The 15,000-nt window shown below is 39.9% G+C and overlaps 1 protein-coding gene across 1 annotated transcript in view; it reads right to left on the bottom strand.

Moving 5' to 3' along the window:
* ZNF536 (zinc finger protein 536) overlaps window positions 1-15,000 on the bottom strand; it is a 259,457-nt gene that overhangs the window by 127,098 nt on the left and 117,359 nt on the right.

The following is a 15,000-nucleotide window of genomic DNA, read 5'->3' on the forward strand; positions in this document are numbered from 1 at the left end:
TCTCCTCCCACTCTCCCTACCTCCTTCCTTCTTCCCTCCCATCTCCTTCCCTCCCTCCTTCTCTTCCTCTCTCTCTCTCCTATCTTTTTCTTTCCTTCTTTCCTCCCTCTTTGCCTTCCTCTCTCTCCCTTCCTATTCTCCTTCCTTCCTTCATTCATTCCATCCATCCATCCATCCATCCAATTTATTTTTCAGATTTCTGAACAGCCCACTTCCCTCCAAGAAGGACACTCCTATTCTGATGCAGGTAGGGCAAGATGTTCCCATCCCTAAACCTTACAGGGAAACTTTCTTTTTTTCCTCATGCAGATCACCCAGAGTTCTCCGTCCAATCTTTCTGCACAACTTTTCTTGCCAAGCTAGGTGACGGGTGGGTGGGAGGAAACGCCTCCGTGTATTTTTAGTGAATTTCAGCAAAACAGTTCAAATTCCTCTAGCGGCACCAGTGCAATTTACTACTCCTTCTTGACTTCATGTTTTGACTAGCTCCAGATTGATGATTAAAGTGGTAAACAGTCACAATTTTATAAAATGGCTGACTCTGCCAATGGCAGCAGAATGGAGATCTGCTGAAATAGCGCTGTCGTTATTGTGACTGCATTCAAGGCTGTCAACAAAGAATATACGTACTTGACAAGGTGTTATCTCATTGTGTTTGTGTGCATGTAGGCTTTATTTTTAAGAAAAGCCACAATACATGCATCTTTGACGTTGTCACTGTGCGCAGCAAGATAATTTCTTTATTCAAAGGCACAAAGAGGAACAATAATATTTTTTTTTTTAAAAAAAAACCTGAATGCTTTGCATCTTTGGTATTCCTTTCCCCTAAGCTCTGTCCTTTCACCCTAATTTGGCCACAGTGGAATTCCTCTAGAGTCAAACTGGCCTTGATTTAAATGCTTGCCTAAAATAACTTGACAATATTAAGTGTACATGAAGATAGAACACTAAGTCCCATAAAAATGCTTGACCTGACCTTGGCATGAAGATGCTTCTGGAAAAAGAGAAAGCTAATAATAAAAAAAATCTTTCGGGCAGATGGGATTGTTAAAAAAAATGTATACATTTATGGAAAAGTTCTTCTTAATTGGAAGAGATGGTTTAGGAAATATGCACTTGAGTAGGATAGTCTTTCACAAATACATTTTAGCCTGAAGTAATTTTTTTTTTTTTTACAAGAGGCTCATATTCTTCTACCAAAGAAAACTTTTTATCCAGAAGATGGGCTGGTTAAATATGTATGAGTGGGAATTGTAGGAACATTGATGATCAAGTCTTCAAATGCATAACTGATAAGGGTTTTTTTTAAATATATATATATAAAAGTTACTTTTAAAATTTTAGCCCATTCATTAACACCTATCCTCCGTGAGCTGCGCTGGCTACCTGTTGATCTCCGGGTGCGCTTCAAGGTGCTACTTGTCACTCATAAAGCCCTCCATGGTAGTGGATCTGCGTACTTGAGAGACCGCCTCCTGCCAATTACCTCCCTGCGACCAATTAGATCGCACAGATTAGGCCTCCTCCGAGTTCCATCTGCCAGTCAGTGCCGACTGGCAACTACACGGAGGAGAGCCTTTTCAGTAGTAGCTCCGACCCTTTGGAACGATCTCCCCGTGGAGATTCGTACCCTCACCACCGTCCAGACCTTCCGCACAGCCCTTAAGACCTGACTAGCCCGTCAGGCCTGGGGATAAAGAATTTGTCCCCACCCGAATGATGAATGAATGTTGCTTGTCATTTTACTTCTATGTATTGTTTGCGTCTATTGTCTGTACCCTCCCTTCCTTATTTATGTAAGCCGCCCTGAGTCCCCTCAGGGAAAAGGGCGGCCTATAAATACTAATAAACAACAATAAACAACAACAAACAACAATTAATTACTTTTGCCCTACTAAAGACCATTCAGGGATTTTGTATAGATATTCTAAAGAATAACAATAGCAATAGCAATAGCAGTTAGACTTATATACCGCTTCATAGGGCTTTCAGCCCTCTCTAAGCAGTTTACAGAGTCAGCATATCGCCCCCACAGTCTGGGTCCTCATTTTACCCACCTCGGAAGGATGTAAGGCTGAGTCAACCTTGAGCCGGTGAGATTTGAACCGCCGAACTGCAGATAACAGTCAGCTGAAGTGACTGCAGTACAGCACTCTAACCACGGTGTCACCTTGGCTCTTAAGTTCTGAACTCTTAAGTTCAGTGGGTAGTTCATTATGGCTTGAAATTTGATTTCAGCTCTGTTAGATAGTCATATTGTTCTTAGCAAAAATAACTATGATATTTTGTAACTATGTAGATAGTTATATAACATAACATTATATGTTCTATAAAGGTGAAGGTTCCTCTTGCACATATGTGCTAGTTGTTTCTGAGGGTGTGTAATTCAGTTTTCAGGTGGTCTTTATCAGCTAGGCGTTTGGTTCTGGAGATGAGAGTCTTGGCTGCACAATCCCATCACCACCCTGCACAGATCAAGTCTGTAGCCATACTCTCATCTCCAGAACCAAACATCTAGCTGACAAAGACCACCTGAAAACTGAATTACACACCCTCACAAACGTATTAATTTTCAATGGATTCCAAAAAAACACAATTACCAACCCAATCCAAAGGGAGACACCCCCCAAGAACCGAGACACAGAACAGGACAATGGCATCGCCCTCCTCCCTTACATCAAAGGCACCACAGATAAAATCGACGAAATTCTCCACAAACACAATATCAAGACAGCCTTCAGCACTGACCAAACAATAGCCAACATCTTAAGAAACCCCAAAGACAAGATCCAGCTAGAAAACCAAGGAGTCTATGAAATGCCATGCAAAATCTGCCCAGCCACATACAATTTTAATTATAAACTAATAGGAGAATAAATGCATGCATTGCAGAACACAAGGACACAGTCAGAAAAGAAGAAAAAACTTCCTCCCTTTTCCAGCACCTTAAGCAACAGGACATGAAATTGATCTTGAAAGAACCAAGTTGATCTCCAAAACAGAACACTTCAACAAGAGAGTAATTATGGAAGCCATTGAAATAGAGAAACACCCACACAACATGAATAAACGTGATGATACCTCCTGCCTACCAGACATCTGGAAACCAGCTCTAGTCAACAAATGAACCCCGCCCACCACCCAGGTCATTACAGCTCAAAAGAACAGCGGACACACAGCCAGCACCTCAGCCACACAGGATGATGCAAAACAGCCACCAATCTACAAACATCAACTCCATCCACCAATCAGGATGCAACTACACAGCCAATCAACCCACTTACAGCAACAAAGCCAGCACTCCACACACCCCCACCAAGATTTATAGAAAGATGGCAGCTCCGACCATGCCTTATTCTTACAAGCAGCCAAAAACACCAGGCTGAAGATGGCGAGTGGGACCTCGCCGAAACCTTGCCAAGACAATCTCAATCTTACATGGGAAAAGACCCGAATACAACAAGACCTGCATACACACACCACACACACAAAACACACACACATGGGATAATAAATACACACAAACATACACACATATGAATATAATGAAATTTTCTTTTCAATTCCACATATTTTGTTGTCATTCAAGTATTTTAACATTGTGATCCTTTGCAAATCATATAGATATATATTAATTCTATTAAATATCCAATTATGTTTAAATAACACTATCAATGATTAAAAGAATTGCCATATTTTCTCAAGATGGTACTTAAATACATATCTAGTAAACATTTTTACATCCAGGGGAAATGAAGTGACAATGCATGACTTAATGATTGTTTGGGATATTTTAAATATATCTGTGTGATTATATTTTGAACATTTCTAATGGAAAAATAAAATAAAAAGTAAATGAAAACATTGGAGAATAAAACGAAGGAGCTACTGATGCAAGACGGTATACTCTGGAATTATATAAAGAATTTATGTTGCTAAAATGAAACTTAATTCTCTTTAGGCATTGATTTAAGATATTCACAGAGTTATGTAACACAAAGATATTGGGAGCAAGGGAAAAATGGCAAATTACTGACCTCTCAATGAAAACTGAAACAACAAATTAAATCACTTCTGCTACTATTAAATATGCTGAGGAGAAAATAGATAATGACTCAGATTTACTAAATCATCCTTTTAAAAATCGTGAACATTCTGTCGTACTGAATCACAGGTTACTAAGAAATAATTATATATTTTTGAAAAACAATATGGGTCTTCTTGGTACACAACCAAGCTGATTAGCTAGGTGCACCTTTATCCTTTCAGGGAGAAAGTGATGTTATTAAATATATTAAAACGGGAAGTTTCTATTCTTATGTACTAAAGTAGTGAATAGTGTAGGGGAGAAACTGGCAGAGCCAAGGGAAGGAGTCAAATGGGGAATCAGTGTAGAGTCCCTACACATTCACAAGAGAACAAACTTCATTCTCCCTTGAATGACATTGAACTTTATCTAACTTTACCCAGATGGGAACATTCATGTGCATCAGAGATGGTATTCAGCCAGTTGTGACAGGTTCTGAAGAACCAGTAGCAGAAATTTTGAGTAGTTTGGAGAGCCGACAAAAGGCTGGACCCACCATTGCTTCCTCCCATCTTATCTTTTTTTGTTGGCCTCAACAGGAGAACGGGGCTGGAAAGTAAGTTAGTGGAATGGGGAGGGAATGGGGATTGGTATCTATAGTTTTCATTAATTTTCAACCACCCGAAGTTCTATAAACTATTATTGTTGTTTGATGAGGAGGAGGACGAGGATGTGATGAAGATGATGGTGATGATGATGAGGTGACATCAACTTGTGTTAAGGTTTGAGGCAACTCTGAGCTGTCCAGAGTTGCCTTGAAGTGTGAAATGGGCAGCATATAAACATTTAATTAATAAATGATCTCTTAGCATCTGCAAAGACTTGTTTTTCTCCATGATGATCTGTCAGGTGTTCCGTGCGTTTTCTAAACCGAATAAATAAAGGCAGAAATAACATTTCCCACTAGTTTTTCATCTCTGCTTGCCAGTATTTTCCAAGCACGGATCCCTCTCCCCCAGAATTGCCAGAAACTTTCCCTTCTCCGATCTAGTGAAAATGGAGAATGTTTCAGGGCAGCTTCCATCCCAAGGACTGCACTTAATAAAAAAGATCAGCTAACAAATTGTTGCTGAGGAACATAACATAGGTCAAATCCAATTCCCGGCATCTCAGGGCTAAGAGAGAAAACATCCTGAAATTATAAATGGATCAGTGATCTTGACGCTGAACCCTTATAGAGTTTGTTTGATTTTGTAACCCACGGTATAAGCCTAGCCTTGTCTGTGAACCGGGCCATGATGGATTGTTCAACAAACCATGGTTAAGCAAAACAACACTAAAGGCAGTGGAAGAACCAAACAAATACAAGATTACTGCTTATGCTGCTAAATTGATAGTCCTTGACTTACAACAGCTAGTGACCATTCAAAGTTACAGTGGCACTGAAAAAAGGGACCATTTTTCACACTTAATGGCCTTTGTCGCATCCCTATGATCAAAATTCAGATGCCTGGCAACTGATTCGTACTTATGACCGTTGCTGTGTCCCATAATCATGTGATCATCTTTTGCAATTTTTTGACAAGCAGAATCAATGGGAACGTCAGATTCAGGTTACTAGTTTATCAACCACAGTGATTCATTGAACAACTGAAGTAAGAAATGTCGTAAAACAGGAGAAAATGTACTTAACAAATGTCTCACTTAACAACAGAAATGTTGGACTCAACTGTGGCCATAAATCAAGGACTACCTGGATTCTCTTGTTTACGCCAGCCCCATTCTCTGCTCATGAAAAAGTCAGAAGATTTTGCCATGCCATTTTACACACAATCCTGTGTGACAAAAACAACACAATCACACAGCCAACCCATTCCATTCACCCCCCCCACCAAAAAAAGACACACACACCCATCCAACTTTCAAATTAGGAAAGAAATATCTGGAATTGGTGAACAAACAGGCTGCATGTAAGAAGTAAAAATGCTCAAACTTTCCTAATGCAAACTGAAGTTAAGAAGATGCTTAATGTTGCCTGTAGAAGTGTGGAAATTGAAGATGTCACACTGAAAGATAAATGCTACTGATGTGTCCTTGTCTCTGACGATCACAATGCCATCTTTGAAATGTGAATGGGGGAAAGGAAGGGAGGGGGGGGAATCAAATTAGGTGTTTGGAGGCTACTTCGAGCGTCAATGTTTCATTGAAATCTCCGCAGTCCGTGTTTTTATTGTTAAATGGTAACCTCTGTTCAGGTTGGATTGCTGTTTTAATGCTGCTTGAAGAGTTGTTTACTCTTCACAATCATTGTGGTGTTGAGCAATTCTCCAGGACCAGATGGAGGTTGAGATGATCACGTATCAGTTTCCCAACTTGAGGTTTCCTCCACCTGTTTCTTCATCCTGTTTGATGGGAAATCATCTTATACATATTCCAAATGCTATTTTCACCAGTCATACAATGATGTTGGCCTTCAGATCAGTTCAAGACAAGACAGTGATCAATGAGCCATTGTAGCCATTGGTAGTTAGAATGCAGTATTTGCAGGCTAACTCTGCCCACAGCCAGGAGTTTGATCCTGACCGACTCAAGGTTCACTCAGACTTCCATCCTTCTGAAGTCGGTAAAATGAAGACCCAGATTGTTGGGGTGGGTGGGTGTGAAGTGCTGACTCTGTAAGACATTTAGAGAGGGCTGTAAAAGCACTTTGAAATGGTATATAAGTCTAAGTGCTATTGCTATCAACAAGTGGTGCCAACTGAGGTTCCAATGGGAAGGAAATAATTATACTGAATTCTTCCAATACATCAATGATACACAGAAGTGTAACTTTGGTTGGGTCTGCTCCATTGGAGTCACTTCCTTGAGTGTTGCCTTAGTATGCAGCTTTTCTTAGATTTTCTAATAAGTGCATTTTGAATTACAAAAATAAGTTCTATAGATAAACCTAAGCTTGTTGATGCTTATTAGAGCTACCTTTAAAATTTATGGGATACTAACATGTAAACTTGGCAACAAATGACAGTGTCAGTTACATATGTTCCAAACTCTTGACTCTCCCTAAAACTAGGAGATGGAGAAGGCAAAATGTATGTATGTATACATCTGTGTATGTATGTAAAGATGGAGAGAGAGGAGGGGGATGAATGCATAAATGAATAAAAAGAGTTCAAGAAATAGTTTTCTTTGTGATACTCCATAGATGTTAAAATTGGACTTTGCAGAAGCAGGATAGGGGGAAGCATTGAAGTTTTTGAACATTTGTCTTGGAAAAGATTCTTGAGAATCCCACACATGGTAAGAAAATAAACAAATTGATCACCAAATTGATCAACCCAGAGTTCTAACTCGAGGCAAAAGCGACTAGACTCAAATATCCTCTGGGCCAGACAGATAGATAGATTGTATATAGTTAAATAGTTAGATAGTAGAGATAGATAGATAAGATGTAGATAGATAGATAGATAGATAGATAGATAGATAGATAGATAGATAGATAGATAGATAGATAGGCAGATAGACAGATAGACAGATACACAGGCAGACAGAGATAGATAGATTAGATAGATATATAGATAGATAGTAGATAGATAGATAGATAGATAGATAGATAGATAGTTAGTTAGATAGTTAGATAGTTAGATAGTTAGACAGTTAGACAGTTAGACAGTTAGACAGTTAGATGGATGAATGGATGGATGGATGGATGGATAATATGGATATTGATATGGACAGGATATGGAGATAGATAGATGAGATTGATATAGAGATAGATAATATATTGTTTATTTATTTGTATCCCACCTATATTACGTTTACAAACAATCCAAGTTGGTGAACATCTTTGTCCTCCTATTTTCCCTACAAACAACCTTGGAAGGTGGGTTGGGCTGAGAATGGGTGACACCAGGTGGCTTGCATGGTTAAGGGCAGGACTAGAACTCACTGTCTCCTGGTGATTAACCTAGTGCCTTAACCACTAAACCAAACTGGCTGCTTATGGGAAAACCGAACTCTCTGGAAAAATCTCTGATGTTGGTAAAGATAAAAGAAAGAAAAAAGACAAACCCACAGCAGGGAGGATCTATGGGTAGTTTATGGATCGTATGACTATCATTAAGTCTTGTACCTTATGATTCATGACGAATGCATCTTCCTTTTATGTACACTGAGAGTATCTGCACCAAAGACAAATTCCTTGTGTGTCCAATCACACTTGGCCAATAAAGAGTTCTATTCCATTCTCTATTAACAGAATTTCAGTAAATAGAAGGGATGATATTTGGTGACTGAAGATTTTGCAAAATATGTTGCTTTGAATACGGCTTTACTTGTTCTCCCTTGTTCTAATTGCTCCTTCTGCTGCTTTTTTCTGTCCTTTTTTTGCTTTCTTTCACGTAAGCCTCTCAGAAAGTTAGTGAAGGATGGCACAGGAAACTCCATAATAGATTTATTTTCTTGAAAGCTAGCTCAACCAAAATCAAACGGATGCCCTTCAGAATCAATGGTAAGAATACTTACATAATTTGGTCTTCTACAAACAGCCTCAACATTCTTTTGTGATCCTCAGCCTTGGTTCGGGGACTCAAATTTATGGCAGTATAGAGACAGAGTGTGAGATTGTCAAGGTAAGAATATGCATCACACGTCAACTCAAAAGAGGAGAAAAACTCCCCAAAACTCTTCAAATTATTTTTCTTTTCTCTTCTGACATTGATTGATGTTGCTATTTCTGACCAGTTTTATGGCGCATCGCTTTTAAATAGAGCCTTCCTCTGATCTTCTTTGTAGTTAATAAATACTTTATCATATTTTCATAGAGGCATTTTTTTAAAGCATATGCTTAATGAGAGACTCTGCTTCAGAGACCCTGTGAAAAACTCAACCCGATGCACTAAAATGGTTCCAGTGCAGTTAGCTTAGGAGAATTCAAGAAGGATGAAGATAGAAGTAAAATTCAAATTTCCAGCTTCTGGAGATGCACTTTTCTATGCCCCCGTTGTTTATGGCACACCAGACTGTTGAAAGTGTTGAGATGATCCCCTTTTAATAGGTCTTGAATTAAAAGAGCAGAAATGAAGTGTCCACTCAAAGATCTCTGGGGATTGTTAACTTAAGGTAAAGGTTCCCCTCACACATATGTGCTAGTCGTTCCCGAATCTAGGAGGTGGTGCACATCTCAAAGCTGAAGAGCCAGCACTGTCCGAAGACGTCTCTGTGGTCATGTGACTGGCATGACTAAATCCCGAAGGCACATGGAACGCTGTTACCTTCCCACCAAAGGTGGTTCCTATTTTTCTAGTTGCATTTTTACGTGCTTTCGAACTGCTAGGTTGGCAGAAGCTGGGACAAGTAACGGGAGCTCACTCCATTACGTGGCACTAGAGATTCGAACCGCTGAACTGCCAACCTTCTGATTGACAAGCTCAGCATCTTAGCTACTGAGCCACCACGTCCCTTTTATTGTTAACTTACTACAAAGCTAAAGCGAGTTAAAGATAATTTGTTTGTGCAATAGGCTAGGAAGAGGAGAAGAAAACATGGGCAAGGTCAAAGAAAGAAAAGAAGGAAGGCACGGATTTTAGTTAACATTTGGAACTGAGACCCACAAATACGCACACATGTAAATTAACTGAGAAAAAAACTTTGCTAAACCACCACACATTAAAAAGCTCAATCCTGGTCTCTTTTCATCCTTTGTCCTTATAAACTATGAGAACTGCATGCTGTGTTCTTTAGGTTAGGATGCCCAGAAGTAAGAAAGAAAGTGTCTTGCACCCTTAACAAAAGGAAAAGTGAATGTTGTTACTTAGAGACAATGATGCTTCTTGGAGCAAGACTTGTACCATTAGAAAGTCTTTTTTACACAAACAGTAATAAATGCTAAAATAGGTTCAGGTGATTTACATGGGGCTGCCCTTGAAGAGTATTCGGAGACTCCAGCTCCTCCAGAATGCAGCCACGCAAGCGATTGTGGGTGCACCTCGGTACACCTACGTTACACCTATCCTCCGCGAGCTGCACTGGCTGCCCATTGGTCTCCAGACACGCTTCAAGGTGCTAGTCGTTACTTTTAAAGCCCTTCATGGTATCGGACCTGGGTACTTGAGAGACCGCCTTCTGCCAATTACCTCCCTAAGACCTATCAGATCCCACAGATTAGGCCTCCTCCGAATTCCATCTGCCGGCCAGTGTCGACTGGCAACTCCTCGGGGGAGGGCCTTCTCTGTGGCTGCTCCGGCCCTCTGGAACGATCTCCCAGTTGAGATCCGGACCCTTACCACCCTTCCGGCTTTCTGCAAAGCTACTAAGACCTGGCTGTTCCAGCAGGCCTGGGGCAGTTAAATCTTTCAGCCCCAGCTGAGGTTACGACTGTTGTGTGTTTTTAAACTGTTTGTCTTTTTATTTTTATTTTGTACCCCCCTTCCCCTTTCTGATTGTTAGCCGCCATGAGTCTCTCGGGAATAGGGCGGCATACAAACTGAATAAAATCTAAATCTAAAAATCTAAATTTATTTCTTTCTAGTTTATTCACATATTTACTATATACGAGTGAAAATCCACTTTGTGTTTGAGCCCCACATATCCACACACTTCTCTTCCATTTAATCTTTCAGCAAATTCTTTACTTTGCAAAACGTCTTCAACAATTACTTTTATACAACCAAAACGATGCACCCTTTCATCCGATGCATCCTTTCTTTCAGACGTTCCGCAATGTAAGGTTTGGAAAATAATCATTTGACACTCAACTTAGCCACTAAGCTGCCCCAAAAAGCACACTTCAAAAAACCGTATAGTGTTTTACACATTGTTCCTCGATGTACACTTATTTTCGGGAATTTATTCATCTGCAAATGAGGACAAGAGAAGGTTTTGATCTCTGTCGTTCTGTCTAGCATGGACTTCTCTTGCTGTCCAAAATGCATGGACAGCATTTTGATGAAAAAGAAATATTTATTTTATTTTATTTTTAAAGAATCTATAAATGAGTCATCTTCCCAATCTGCAGTAATCGGTGCTTTTTTTAAAAAAACCTTGCAGAAATGATTGGATACTAAGGTTTTGAATATTTATCCTCATCACATCTTCATCACCTAAATAGGTTTTCTCGACTGTAATATTTATCTACCAACTACTATGTTAAGTGTTTGGAAAAATGCAGAATAGAATAGAATAGAATAGAATAGAATTCTTTATTGGCCAAGTTTGATTGGACACACGGAATTTGTCTTTGTTGGGTATTCAGTGGATAGTTAAGTTCTGAGATGCATATTAGTCCAGAGCATAGAAATTAACGTTAATTTCTCCGGGTATCCCTAATGTGACCATCTTAAAGAAATGACTGGTTCTTGTTCAATTGAACAAGAACCAGAAAATGTTCAGGTATTTTCTTTTTACCTTTCCATGCACCAGTACTAAGACAATATTAATATCAGCTTTGATTACTTTAAGCAATAAAAGATTCTCCCAATTGCATTTATATAGAATAATGCAAATACAAGGCACGGCTGGGTTTTTTTTGTGTGTAATAAATAATGTTCCTGTAAGTTAAGGAAAACTAAGTAGGAACAAGCATATGAAATGTATAATGCTGGAGCTTTGCATTACATTTAGGGGGTGGCTATATATTTATGAAGTTGGTTATTAAAGTAGGACCTCTCTCCTAGTCCATATCTTAGCCTCTTTGTTTCTTCCAAGACACATTTATTAAACAGGGGCATATTATGTCTCTAAATCCAGCGCTATTTTTGTGGCAGAAGAATTACTACCCTAACTTGTACATGGAAATTATCCTGCACATCTGTATTCTGATTATGATATTTAGTGCAAGGGTCATGAATAATAAAATTGCTAAATATGCTTATTGCCATCTATAAATAAAGGTTATCATACTTGTGAAGGTTTTGTTTCTGGAATGTCAGAACAAGTGCGGCTAGTTGCGAGACAATGGAGCTTTAATTTTACCAGGAAAATAAATACTTACATGTATAAATATTCAAACGTTTTCAAAGTACAGTAAGAGCCGAATTAATACTTTGGAAATGAACACACCAGCAGAACTGGGGAAGTTCACACGGGTGTTCTTTTGAAGTTTGTAACTCCAATCATAGAAAGGAAATTAAGCTTCTGGAAAGTCACAAGTTTTGTGCCAGATAACACCCAAGAGGATTTGATGAGGTTTCGGAAGTGGTTGGTCATTGCCTTTTTCCTACAGCTGAGAGGAGTTCACCCAGTTGGCTTCATGCCTAAGATGGGGCTAGAATTCACAGGCCTTCACCATGATATCAAACTGGCTCTTTAACATGTAAGGGAGTCCTTGAAATGGAAGGAATGTGGAGAATATGACCTCAGGTTTCTCAGACCCCTGGCTGAGATAGGAGCAGGGTGAGCTTCAAAAATGTAGCAATGGGTTCTCTTCCCAGTTGCTCGGTGGGAGTGGCCATGGTGGGTGTGGCCTAGTCAGCCTCCTGCACCATGGAACAGGGCGTTTTTGCCCTCCCTGGGTTCCGGAAGCTTTCCTTGAGCCTCCACTAGGGTAGATGGATAGACAGACAAACAGCCTAAATCTCTATATTTGCTGCATCCAGTAAGAGAATTTTAAGTATCATCATGATTCTACAATGCAAAACTTATAGAAACGATTTCATCTATGCACAATCTTTTCAAACTTTTAATTTAGACTGGGATGTATTTTGTACAAGTACCTAATTCTCCGTACTTTGTTCTCCACCTATAATTTTCTCCCTCTCTTCCCCCCCCCCTCTTTTCTCCTTTCAGAACCTTTTCACACATAAGAGAACAAAGGCAATAACAATGTGTGATTTCTATCACTCTGGAATATTTTTCCCCATTCTGACTTCAAAGTTATTTTAATTGAATTTAATCCTCTTGACTTCATAAATGAGTTTCAGTTGTAATTTTAAAATGAATTTGACTCCTTAATGTTTTGATTAGAGATTATAAGACATTTGAACATAATCATGGAAGAAGATGTATATCCAATCTGAACCTGATTGATGTCCTTTTTTTCCCCGACTGCTAGTAAAGAGGATGAATAGGTTGACTTTGATAAGGAAAGGAAGTTTCACTTTAAAAGGTAATTAATGTGTTACAAATAATTATTTGTGGTACATCGGCCCTCCTCCATGGGTCTTCATTGTCTTGGCATATAGCGTCTAACATTCCTACATCACAGTGGAACCTGCCATGTTCAGAAGGCTTACAAAGTGCTAGTCGTAACTTATAAAGCCCTTCATGGTATTGGACCTGGGTACTTGAGAGACCGCCTGCTGCCAATTACCTCCCAAAGACCCATTAGATCACACAGGGTCGGCCTCCTCCGGGTTCCGTCTACCAGCCAATGCCACCTGGCTACTACCCGGAGGAGGGCCTTCTTTGTGGCAGCTCTGGCCCTCTGGAACGAACTCCCCGCAGAGATTTGGACCCTCACCTCTCTCCAGGCCTTCCAAAAAGCTGTCAAAACCTGGCTTTGCCGGCAGGCCTGGGGTTGATGAGTTCCCCTCCCCGCTCGACTTGTGTGTTTGTGAGATTCTTGGCTATTTTAACTATTTGTATTGTGTTCTATGTTCCCCTTTCCCCCCTTTGAGTTGTTCACCGCCCTGAGTCCCTCCCGGAGAAGGGCGGCATACAAATAAAATAAATCTAAATCTTACTGATATGGATAATTATGAAAATGTATTTACTATTGAAGAGTTTTCACTGAAGATTCCTTTCCTGTTTTAAAATAGTATTTTATCTAGAACAGCGTTCTCCAAAGTAGGGTACTTGTACCCCAGGGGCTATGCAAAGCAATCCATTGGGGTACAAGGAGAAAATACTAGAATGTCAGTCTAAATTTATTTATTTCAAGCTGTATCTCATCCTTCCCAAATTTCTATTTAGGGCTACGTTGGACATTGGACATTGTGTTAATATGCATGTACAGAATTTATAAATCAGCACACCTGTATTAGGTGTGAAAGCTCAACATTCTCGTAATGATGAAAGGATGGCATTTTTAATTGAGCGATAGGAATTTGGATTTAGGTTTCCACTACATTGTTTGAATTCATCAAAACAGGTTCATGAATCTCTTCTCTCCACTTTGCTCTCCCCTGGTGCTCCACTTTGCTCTCCCCTGGTGACTCAAAGAGCCGAGGTGGTGCAGTGGTTAGGGTGCAGTACTGCAGGCCACTTCAGCTGACTGCTATCTGCAGTTCAGCGGTTCTAATCTCACCGGCTCAAGGTTGACTCATCCTTCCATCCTTCTGAGGTGAGTGAAATGAGGACCCAGACTGTGGGGGTGATATGCTGACTCTGTAAACCGCTTAGAGAGGGCTGAAAGCCCTATGAAGCGGTATATAAGTCTACTGCTATTGCTATATAAGTCTAACTGCTATTGCTATTGCTATTGCTATTTGCTTGACCAAGTGGCCGGTTCCATTGTGAATTTCACATTACAGTTCTTTCAACATAAATATCCAGATACGCATATTCTCCGGGCAGTTCTAAGACAATGGAGAGCCAGATAGGTCATCATGCCAATAGGTCAAAGCACAACAGATAACCACTGGACTACAAAATACAAACAAAAACAAGTTTGAGTGAAACTGCTGACAAATGTTATTTTGCAATCTATGTCTCTTTATGTCCATTGCAATTTGATATGTTTTATCAGCCGATCACTGTAGCAGGGGTTGCCACAAAGAAGAGAGGGCGAACCTATTTCCCAAAGCATCTGGAGACAGAACAAGAAGCAATGGATGGAAACTAATCAAGGAAAGAACCAGCCTAGAACGAAGGAGAAATTTCTAACAGTGAGAACAATGAGCCAGTGGAACAGCTCACCTTCCGAAGTTGTGGTGCTCCATCACTGGAGACTTTTAAGGAGAGACTGGCTAACCTCTTGTCTGAAATGGGATAGGAATTCCTGCTTGGACTAGAAGACCTCCAAGGGCTGTTCCAACTCT

Source organism: Thamnophis elegans, chromosome 14, assembly GCF_009769535.1.
Source record: "Thamnophis elegans isolate rThaEle1 chromosome 14, rThaEle1.pri, whole genome shotgun sequence".
NCBI lineage: Eukaryota > Metazoa > Chordata > Lepidosauria > Squamata > Colubridae > Thamnophis > Thamnophis elegans.